Below are 12,711 nucleotides of genomic sequence, written 5' to 3'. Positions count from 1 at the left end.
TAGTTTGAGCATGTTTCGCTAAGAATAGGCCTAGTACATGTGTACGATAAATTTTCAAATTTGTTTTTATTTGAAATAAAGCGTCCCGAGAAAAAATTTTATTCTATGTTGAAAATGACAACGTAAGTTCGTGCTCGCCATGCATATGCAGATGCGTTAGTTATAAGAAATAGTAACTGGAAGATAATCCTAGTTACAATCGATAGATTTAATCGATAGGCTTAAGATGCTTTTTTGTTTTTATCCCTAGGTTTTGTAAGCGCATGCAATAAAGGTTTCTTTTTGGCTCAGAACGGTGTGATAGATTTATCCATTCAATAAAATAATAACTATTCTGATCCTACCTCTGAGTATAGATATAACAACATTCTACATTTTCGATTTGTTTTTGTACGTAATATGACTTCCTGTCGATTATTTAGTCTTGTTCGGTACGGAATTAGCCATGTTCAAGTATACTTGATTTTCTCGAAAACTAAACTGAAAATTAACAAATTTTATTCTTTTGTTTTTATTTTTATACAAAGAATTACATTGTGTCCGCTTTTACATGTTATTCTACCGGACCCTGTATATGTATATTACCGTTTATAAGAACACTGAATCCCTCTCTAGGTCGGTTAAGTTACTTGAATTTACATGACTCGGGTTGATGAATGTCTTGTTTATACAAGTTAGTTGAAGTCGTTTGAATTTAAGTAACCTGACTGCAAGCGGGCACATAACGAAAATGGATATCTAAAGTGGTGCATACTTAACGTCGAAGAAACTTTAGGAAAACAATATCGACAAGCATGAAATTGAAAATAACATTGTATTATTTAACAACTACTGTTTCTTTTAAATCAAAAAATAATTTCATTTTACTCGAAATTAACTTCTGGCATCTATATTCAATTAGGTGTTACAATTCTTATTCTAGATATTTAAAAGCTGTTCAAATAATATTATATCCTAAATATAAATATTTATCATAATCAGTAGGGCATAAATGCATATAGTAGTGGCGATAACTAACAATCAGATGTAATATAAAACAAGTAGGTAATATAAAAATTACCATCCCGAAAAAATTGATTATAACACTAAATTCTTTTAAAAATGTAACAATTTAAATTAACCTAAAATTAAGAAGCCTCAGTCACGTGTACACAATGAAATCTTTTCTTTGTGTAGTTAAACGTGTTACCTCTGAGAATTTGTACCATCTTATACTAAAGCATATACGATTCATTTTTATATGAGAGGTACCATGAAGCATCGTCGAGTTATAAAAATCTTAAACGATTTTAAACTAATTTTTCTTGCATAAACTCGAAATAAAATTTGAATTTAAGTAATTCCATTAAACTTAAAAACGGAACTTTAATATATTTAAATTTCAATATCGATATACAGTGACGAGCAAATTTGATTTTATGTAAAAGACGATACTATGACTAATTTTTCAAGTGATCGGTAAAGATTAGGTAACAGTAACTACAAGCTACGTCTGATTAACGAAATGTAATAGTTCATTTTCATTAACATTAATAATGTACAGAATATTTTATAATAATTGTGTTTTGAAACAATGTTTACAGTTTTGTACGTTTCGTCAGAAACGTTTATGATAGCACGTAAATGTCAGGGAAACGAAACTGTCAATAAGCACTGATTGTCCACTGTTTCGCAGTCAACTGTTTCACACCATTGTTAGATTACTTTTCAGTTTGATATGCTTAATCCAAGATGAAGCCAGTTAGTGAAGATAAAAAGAACAGTATTATTTGTTTGTGTGATAAAGATTTGTCGTTGCGGCAAATTGCAGAGAAATGTGGTGTCAGTCATACGATAGTTGCAAGAATAAGAAAAAAGTATGTTAGTGCACCAATTTCTTCACAAAACGATAGACCGCGACTTATTTCGGATAGAGCAGTACGTGAAATTGCACACTGTATTCGGTCGGATAGTTACAAAACACCAAAAATTGCTGCTCAGGAAATCGAAATAAGTGCTAGCGAATGGACCATTCGTCGCTCTTTAAAGAGAATTGGTTTACGAGCGAAGGAAAAAGAAAGTAAACCATCTCTTTCAAACAAAAATATTAAATTACGAAAACAATTTGTGGACACCTACAAAGAATGGACGGCCGAAGATTGGAAAAGAGTTATATGGAGTGACGAAACAAAAATTAACAGATTCGAATCTGACAGAAGGTCCTGGTATTGGACTTCATCCGAGAATAATGATCAACCAGGTGGTATAAAACAAACTATGAAGTTTGGAGGTGGCTCAATCATGTGTTGGGGTTGCTTTACTCACAGAGGTGTTGGCCCCTTAGTTCGAATCGAAGGTATAATACGAAAAGAGCATTATTTGACCATTCTACAAAGTAATTTACCTTCTGTAGTTAATTCTATTGGATATAATGAACGTGAAGTAGTATTTCAACAAGGATCCTAAGCATACTGCAAAAATAGTTAAAACCTGGCTAGAAAATCAAAATTTTTCTGTGATGAAGTGACCAGCACAAAGTCCGGATATGAATCCGATCGAAAATTTGTGGTCCATTTTGAAAAGAAGGCTGGAAAAATATAATAATCCACCTTCGGGTGTTCATGAATTATGGGAAAAATTTAATTGACAGTATGCCTCGTAGATTAAAAGCATTAAAAAAAAGTAAAGAAAAGTGGACGAAATACTAGGTTGAAACCTTAATTCGACGAGTATAATTAAAGTGCAAAACTGTAAACATGGTTTGAGATGTCCATTTTTGTAAAATGTTCTGTACATTATTAATGTTAATGAAAATGAACTATTACATTTCGTTAATCAGACGCAGCTTGTAGTTACCGTTATCTAATCTTTACCGTTCACTTGAAAAATTAGTCGTATTATCGCCTTTTATATAAAATCAGCGGAGTGTGTTTACACTTTTGCTCGTCACTGTATAAACCATATAATGTCCGATTCTTTTATTCACAATATTTTAATTAAATGGTCAAAAATAGACACATCTCTGAGTATCTTTGAACAGCAGTTGGATTCCTAAATCTGTACTTTCATTAGTTCTTTCGAGGCAGAGAATTGTATCAAGTTTGTTGATTCAGAAGTGTGAACACTGCAATTCGCGACTTTATTCCTTCAAGGTTACCGTTTTCAAGTTCATCAGTTTCTTCAGCAAGAATACATACCTTTTTATACGCTCATGAATGCAAATTTTGATTTTTTATAAGAAATTATTAAAATTATTAATAATAGTGTTTGTAATATCTTGTCTAAAAATAATTAATTTAAAAGATATTTGAATTAGAAGTTTGTACTTATTACGTATGTAAAATGAGAAATGACGTAGAGCTTTTCTTATATTTATGTTTTTCTTGCATTTCATAGGATAAATTTAGCAAAATTAAAATATAATTTAACTTATAAAGTTAAAATAAACGGAGCAAAAATACAAGCAATTATTTTCAAACACAGATATCTGCATTTATATTTTTTATAAAGAAGGAAAAAATTACAATGTTTGTCGTCTTGAACTAATTAATTTAGTTCTGACAGAATTTTTTGTACTGACCGGAGTAACTATAATATTAACAAATTCATGAAAAGATAAATAAAACGCAGTGCATGCGAGGTTCTTCTGTACGTTTTTTAATTAGTATTCGATCAGCTGCGGTATTTGCTGCTGTCGCGTCGCTATTATTTAGCACTGCTGCAATCGATGCAGCTGTTACCATCCACGTTACTGTGCTTCCATTTATGCGGCAATTATTGCATTCCGTAATAATACTATTACTGAATAAGTACTGTTTTTGTAGGTGTTGTACGTTTTATTTAACTTAGTAGTTTTATGGAGATTTTTAAGGACGGCGTTGTTCACTGTCTGGGAAAATTTTTTATTTTCTATTAGGTGTTACTGATACATAGCTGTATTAGTATTCCTATAGTTGTATATGTTTTATTGACTCGATTATGAAAAATTTTGGAGCTATTAATGGAAATGTTCTAACACTTCTAGAAAACCGTGACACGTCGTATTTGCGATTAAACACTAAAGTACGGATGTTCCTGCAAATACATCTTGTAGAAAATAGATAATATGTATAGTGAAACTTAAAAATCTTGATTATTTTACACATTTTGCATATTTTGTGTATTTTATATGTATTTTTTAAAAATATATATAAAAGAACATATTTTGTATTCATTTATCGCATTTATTTTCCTAACAAATTCACCAAGTGTGAGAACATACGTAAATATTATATATATTATCGAATAATTGCACTTTCATGTGTAAATATGAAATACATATAGCTGTTTCAAACGATATTTAATTTGAATAATATTAAGTAAATAATGCGTGCAAATAATAATTGGAAGGTCTTTATTATATCTTTCAATTTTTTTTTCATATCAATATCTCAATTAGTTTAAAAAATACAACAATTTGTAGAAAAATATTCTTATATTTTCTGAAAATAACTCCGATATCAAGTTATTATATTATATATTCATAATAAAAATATACTATAGTTAATGTTTTAATAATGATACTACTATGCTGTATTTCTTCTGTTTGATTTTTCTTTTCGGGTTCAATGGCCTTAAAAAGGAACTTAGTTGGCTCAGTTTACAGCAAATAGAACTCTTAACCTAATTCGCAATTAAAAACTAACGACTAAACTAAGACTAAAACTATCGTCTATTGTCTTGCTGTCCCGTTGCAGCTGTTTTCTCTTGCTCCTCTCTATACTACTGTACTATAGTTGTTCTAGCATTTTAAAACATTCTATATTTTACTATTAATCACTTCTTGCAATTGTTATAAGCATTAATATTGCATTGTATTGGATATTGTCCCTAGCCAAAAAAATCACATACTTGAAAGATAAAACAGCAAGATGTACATATGGCAAAAGGAATTTATAACATAATAGCTATTTCCAATTTTTAAAGTTGATCATCAGTGAAAAGATATTGTATTTCCATATATATGAAGAACTTTGGAAGAACTCTGTCTCTATATTTATAAACACTATAATTCATTCAAGCGTCTGAATTCAAACAACTTTACCAGTGTGAACCTGGTATTTACGTGTTTTGAAATATTCCTACAAGTTTCTATGATGGTTCTCATTAGTTAAGTCACTCGAGTTCAGGTTGCTTGTGTTCGAGTACTTAATACTACTTAATATTAATTGCGTAATTAATACTAATACTACCTTGCTAATACGAACTTATTATTATCTTGCTTGACTTGAAATACGATCTCGAATGAAGCTAAAGTTCTTTCAAATACATATGCCTTGACTTGAAAGGAATAACGGTTGCTATACATCGTGGACCTAAGTTTATGGCGCAAGCGAAGCCAAAGAAGACACTATGACTCAAAATAAGACGAAAATTAAGGATAATAAAATTACGTTGTAGGTCTAATATTTTAAAAGATCGAGTTTGAAAATTCAAATTAAATTTTAAAATTTATCGATTATACGTGTATTGGGATAATTCTTGACTTACCTAAAAAAATTCGAATCAATGTATTCAACTTATTATGTCATGTAGAAATCTCCTATCAATTGTCCACTCCTGTCAAATTAAGAACTAGTCTCAAAGTAGAGAAATTTCCAAATTCTCTGAAGTAAAGGCTCTTGCTCAATTTTGTTATTCTCACTTTTACCTTATTTCGAATCATAGACTTTCCCTGACTTTACTTATATCATAAATCTAGCGTCACAATGCATAACATACTGTTATTTCTTGTTTAATTAGTTTTATGTTTGATCTGTACAAACACAAACTTCAGGTCAAGTGACTTGGATTCGACTAACTTAACTAATACAAACGAGACATGATGTACTTGACTCATTTTCAATGCCAATACGTATATCATATATGCATGTAGAATGTACACGTGCACCATTTTGCACGCACGTTAAGAGCATTGGTATCGATTCTCGAAACGCTGGTTCACTGGCTAGAAAGAGAAACATGCAACGTGCCGCTATTATTAGACACTGCCGACGGCGAGATTCAGGACTTCTCTCCCCCCCCATTCATCTAACCGCGGAAGAAAACTGACGTAGATCCTCTTTCGAGAGAGGCACGTCCAGCTACGTATCTACCTGTTTCTTGTTGCTGTGTAGTCTGGTTTCAGTTATGAACCACGGAGCAATGCAGACTTGCAGACGCGCTCTACCAGACTCGTTATACCTTCATTCCGCGGCATTATATTACCCCTTCCATCCACAGCATTTCTTTCTACGAATTTACCTACAATTAAAGTTTCCGGAGCGTAATCCAACATCTGTCACCGCGCGTGAAAGCAAGCGGGGCTTAATTAGCGCGACCGTGTATACACGATGCATGAAGTAGAAAACGACTCGTCGAATAATGAAATAAGTAAGATCGCTTCATTAACATTTACGAAAAAGATTTAAGAAGATAAGTAATTACGGAGGTCATTATAGATAAGTCATTGGTTTATTTTATAACACTTCTGTGTATTCCTTTGAAACAGGATTAGATAATTTTTTTTCATAAAGATAAGAAATAGCAATATGAATAAATGAGTCGTTTCAATTAAGTTATTATTTTCCTTTTACAGATAACATAAAATAACTTTATTGTGTGTCAAGATCAGATTATTCATATTTTTAAATAATTTTTCATTTTGGTTAACTCTCTTAGATGAAATATGAAATGTTTTTAATTTTAATTACTTTTCAACGTAATGATATCCGTTCAGTATTGTTTTAATTTTAATTATTCTTGAATAATAAATGTCTGAGATGATATACCTAAGACGTTGTGAGAAAATCAGTGTTTGTAACGCAATTAACAATGTTCATAAGATACAATTAGAAATTATTTCAAATATTATTTTAGGAAATATATGTTCGAAAGCAAAATTTCAAATAAGATAAAAACTTATTACATATGATAGAAAATAATAAAATAATTCTCAGAAAAATCATTTATCCATTCAAATAAACCAACGCATAATTATTTCAAAATAACATCTAATCAAATGGGATAATATATCATTTAAATAACCATTTTTAAATCATTTTCATCGAATCATTCTTAAAAAATCATTTTTCGAATATTCTGTTTGAATAATGCTGTAGTCTGGTTTGAAATAGTAAGTACATAGGCAATTCTCATTGCGTGTAATGACGTGTTATTTTGTCGTTTTAAAGAAGAAAAATAACAGAAGTTTTCGTTATACACATACTACATATGTAAATATGTATGTACATGACATAATAGAGTCGAGGATGAAACTAAGTGAATACGTAATGGAAATAGATAGCAATGAAGCTCCATTCAGTATGGCTTCTTTACATAAAAATGTAAATATTAACTTGAATTATTTATTAGATAAAACTTAAATATATAATATTAGTATTCAATGCAATGCAATAAAAATACGTTCGATTAAACTTCATTTATATCTACCTGTACTTGTCCATTTATTTTTGTTCCCAACCGTATAATTATAATATGTATATTTATAAGAATTATAATAATATAATTATAATTATATTATAATATACATATATCATATTGTATAACAATAAATATATAATATAACAATAATTAAATACATGATGCTTGTATGATGATGAAAAAAGATATAGTAGCTTGTGTCAGATAATATTGAATATACATATTATTATAAGAAACTTAGAAACAAAAATTGGGAAAATATAGAACCAGATTTTGTTAAAAATTTAATATTACAAGTGTTCAATAGATTGCTGCAGGCAGTCACTCGCTGAAATGAAGAGTCATGAAATATTAATTATAACACGGCTTATCTGACTATATTACGGTAAAACGTTACCGTTATTTGAATTTTGTATAATTATATGTTACCGAATAATATCATTAGTATTTGTTTTTGTACATTTATAATCTATTCGAAATAATGTTTGCCTATATTATACATTTACATATTATAGATTATTAACTACATGTAATAATATAGAATATATCTTTCTTTTTAAGTTTATATTCCAATTGTTTCTTACAGTGGATCAAAATAAGAAACTAATAGGATATAATAGTTTTGAAATTTTTAATATATATATTTGTCCTACAATAATTTTAACAAGACAGTTGTGGAATCTTTCTCGCATAAAAATATCTATCTATTGTTACTGCCATTAATATTCATAAATATAATAAAACAGAATAACTTTTTTGAAATAAAACCAAAAGACAATTCTTTTTTAGAAGTGAAAAGGATTAATTTACTAGATGACGTGTAAAAAGCAAAAAAGAAATTGCAATTGTTTGGAATCACGAAGGCGAAGGTAAAGATTGCTTTTTGTCTGGGCGTGTAATAAAAATTTAAATAACATTTTGAAAATTAATGTCAATTATATTCGCACATGCTGAAAATTCGATCGAAATCGGTTAATGTTGCTATGAGCTATAAATGGCTAAAAATGGTGAAAATCGTAATTTTTCACAATTTTCGATCTATAACTGTAATAAATGTAAAGATTTTTACGTGTTTCGATGCCTCTGGCTTGTTTCCGCATCAACAGATTTCGGTTAAATTTTCCATATATGTATACTGAATCTATTAACATATAACTGACGTAAATTTATAAAAGATATTGTTTAAATTTTCATTATAGGCCCAGATAAAAAAATTGTAAAAAACGACCGTTGCTATTTTTTGCGATTCCGACAAACTGCAATATTTTCAAAATTTGTTATATGTCATCTAGTAAACCAATTCTTCTAACTTCTAAAAAAAATCAAATCGTCCGATCCTATTTTAAAAGAGTTTTTCCTTTTTAGAAGATATTGCGAATATTAATGGGAGTAACTGTACATAATTACTATCGAACAATGTAAGTATAGCATATTTCAATATTTATTTTCTTCCATTTCTACTTTCAAACTTATACTTTTATTGTGAATTGTTTATTTCAATGTAGAATAATACTGCACATCGGAATAATGAAAGATTTGAGAAATAAATCTATTATTCGCAATGAAACAATAAGCAAATCTATTAATTAGCAAAATGTTCATATTAATCCAAAAGATACTAAACAGGAAACACGCTTATAACAAAGACGATTCTTTGCGTATTCAATGCAGAAATTGTAAAATTTATGTAAAAAGCGTGAAAGCGACACATGCATTTAAACGGATAACCGGAATCGGCGATCTAATGCATTATCTTACAGTGGAAAACTTTCTCTGCACACGTCGTGAAATCTCGTATTTCAGTGTAAACTAGAAAATGTTAATAAAATCGATGAAACTATTGCCCCCTGTGTGTTGATTATCTTTTATTACATCGAATAGGTTATTGAACTTGTTAAATATAATTTATATGTTTAATAAGATATCCGTGTACTTTTGTTTTATTTTTCATTCATTGTATTATTACATATATACAATTTTCTATTCTTTTCTGGAATATGTTTCTATGAAAGAAATGACAATTTCTTTTTAAACTTTTATTCCAATAATGATATACGTCTAATCATTAGAAAGTATTAATCTTCTCCTAACTTTTTCATTTTATCTATTTCGCGGTATACCCTACTGCAGTTAGTCTATTAAAAAAATTCACATTGAAAATTTCTAATAATAAATGACAATGAATCATGTTACAATAATTATTTTGATTATTTGATCAATTCTGTTTCTGCACGATTTTCTTTCTCTAATCAATTTTTTTACAATCTCGTATCTGCAATTTCGCATCTGCAATTGTAAATTCGTTGGAAGCGTCTTTGATCCATTCCAGATTATACGCTTGTGAACCATGGAATCGTTACAGTTCAAATGAATTCGCTAATCAAGCCCCTCCCTTCCCCCCAGACGAAATAATAACAGAAGAAGCAGGCGATCATTTGCGTCATGAATTGATTTCGCAACAATGAGTGTAACAGCCAATATGTGATGAATTGTTTATTAACGTCGAGCTTCTGGAACGGTATAAATAAACGCATCTCGCCGGTTCTCCGCTTGTTTGAAGTTGCAATTAAAGTTCTGGCGATAATGAAGCAGACAATGCGATGCGAATGAATTTATGAATCCGCGTTCTCTTCAATTTGCTACGCGTAGGTAATTACTTTTCGCGAAGACATATATGTACTGTTCCAGGGGTACCTTTGAGTTATTACGTCGACCTGTAAGATCATTGTATAATCAATCATAAATACAATAAATTATTACTAGTGATATATTCATAATTTATAGTCATAATAGTCATAATTTAAGTAAATAGTCATAATAGTTATAATTTAGTACATAACTTAAGTTATCTTGAAATTTTTAGTAGATAATTTGGTTTAGAAAATTGCTCGAGTAAAGTTTAGAAAGAGTAGAAGTGTATTTAATTTTTAGTTTGTTATATCAATATAGCGATCTTGAGAATTCTTTCTCAATAGCTCGAATAATGATTATGTGAAAATCATATTAAGTCAAATTAAATTACTTTTAGCTCTGTTTGATTCCAGCAGTGCAACTCTAAACGAATAATTGAGATGTTAATTTAATTATATTCATATACAGTGAGTACAACAAATATTTGTACATACTTTCATTTTCCAATGAAGAGATTTTTTTATCACCTTCTACATCTCATTTCCATCACCAAATTTTTGTAATCATATAAAAATCTATTGCTAAATGATACGAAATTTATCATACTAAACTGTCAGTAAATAAATGCAATAATAAATGTAGTGGTGTACAAATACTTTTTGTGACCATTGTAATTATTTCAATTTTATACATTATACAGAGTATTTAAATTCTTGTTTTTTTTTAACAACTCAGATACTTTTGCTGATATAAAAAATCCTACTAGCACAAAATTAGCTGATTCAAAAGAAGGAACATTGCGATTCATGATTTTTTGTTCGACATTTTAAACTTGGCGATATTATTTTATCAAACGATGTGAATTTTTATTTTCTATGCAAAGTATTATTTGAAAACGATTAGTTTCAAGATAAGAAGGACATAAACACAAGTATATTGCTTTGCATTTTACCTTGACTTTCATACGTATGAGAAATTTCACAAAATTAGAGTTAAAATATCTTTTAAATCAATAGTTTTCAAATACAAGTAAATATATTAATACTTTTTTATAGAAAATAAAATCACGTGTTGGTGTATAACAAAATATTTAGTCATGCTGAAAAAAATATTGTTTCGACCACTCGCGGAGAGACGCGACCGCGAGGAAGCACGCCAACGGGAGTCGTAAATTCCCGTTACGATTAGATAATCGGCGCCACGAAATGATCGATCCCCTATTACGATTAGGATAATAGAGGTGGTTAATTGAATATGACACTGATGTAACGAGTTGTGAATGACAGTTTATTCCAACAACTTTGTAAAGAAGATAGCTACGCTGGTGCGTGTGTATAAGATAAGTGATTGACTGATCTTCGGGTGTAAACCCGGTCGAAGGATGTTGTATGTTTGAAGGTTGAAGAATCAGTGATGTTCGGTGACGATGCTGTAGCGGAGGAAAGCTAAGGATGGGTGTGTCTAGCGTACGGGACCATCGGATTTGTTGTTAATTGGTTAAACGAAGATTGGTGGACTAGGAAGGGTCTTAGCTGCCCTCAATGGAAAGTTGTTATTAGGAAGTCCAGCCGTGGTAGACAATAGTCCTTAGAAAGTGTTTTAGAAAAAGATATTTGTTCGGTCTGAAGGGCCTTAGCAAGCAAATTATTGGGATTTATGACGGTTACTTAAGGTTATTGAGGGTACGCCGTAAGGATGCGCGGACATCTGGGGTCTGTCTGGCCCGCGGTGTATGGCCGGGTCCAGATAGAGTGTTGCACGACGCAACAAATATCTTATAGCAAATCACAATATTCGTCATTTTGAACCATTTAACTTTATCTTGACATAATCTCTTGTATCGGTGAAAGTAGCTAAGATATTAAAGAATTCAAAATGGATAAAATACCGTGTATGTAAATAATTTAATCCAATATTTGTTATTGAATTTATTATTTATTATAACAAGGGCCATTTTAAATGTATTTTAATTATTAATAACAATAGCAGGAAATGATAAGAAAAATTTATCAAAAAAAATTCTTAGTTGTTCAAAAACAGAATTCTTTCCCTTTTTAGGTACATACACACTTCTGTTAAAACCTTTTTCTATAGCTGCAATTCAAATATTACGATTTTATTTTGGATATTGGGTATTTTTACGATTCTTACTTCACCATTAAAACAAAATATTTCTATTTCAGTTGCTATATGTTTGAGGTGGTATGGTGATAGGTGCGTAAGGAACTACTCTTGGTGTTTTTAACGAACAATAGTTTATTTAGAACTAATCAACAATCAGAGTTAACAATTAACAATTAACAATTACACTTAACAGACAACTGGTAACAACTAACAAATAACGATAGACACCGAGAGATCATTCGAAGCGTTGTTATGCAAATAGTACCGAGGAGTTACACATTTAATGGCGTAAGACAGACTGCCTGCCCTATTGTTTCGGATCGCGCAGATTCTTCCCTTCGTAGCCCATCGATATCCTCCACTAGCGTGCATTCATTAGATGTGCCGCCAGTGCTGGCACGTGTATGCTCTTCCGAAAATTCGGCGGAAAGAGTGTGAAGATATCGATGGTACATTGGGCACGTCGGTGTTGCGCTTTGGCGGCGTCGCGCTTTGCATCCGGAGCCGTTGAAAAGT

At 30.4% G+C, this 12,711-nt stretch overlaps 1 protein-coding gene across 4 annotated transcripts in view; it reads left to right on the top strand.

The window, feature by feature from the left end:
* Positions 1-12,711, top strand: part of LOC117206217 — a 105,337-nt gene that overhangs the window by 5,162 nt on the left and 87,464 nt on the right. The gene's annotated exons all lie outside the window — the stretch shown is intronic.

The sequence above is a fragment of the Bombus bifarius genome, unplaced genomic scaffold (assembly GCF_011952205.1).
Source record: "Bombus bifarius isolate JDL3187 unplaced genomic scaffold, Bbif_JDL3187 scf7180000007998, whole genome shotgun sequence".
Lineage (NCBI taxonomy): Eukaryota > Metazoa > Arthropoda > Insecta > Hymenoptera > Apidae > Bombus > Bombus bifarius.
The sequence above is the reverse complement of the archived record's forward strand: the minus strand, read 5'-3'. Positions and strand labels throughout refer to the sequence as shown.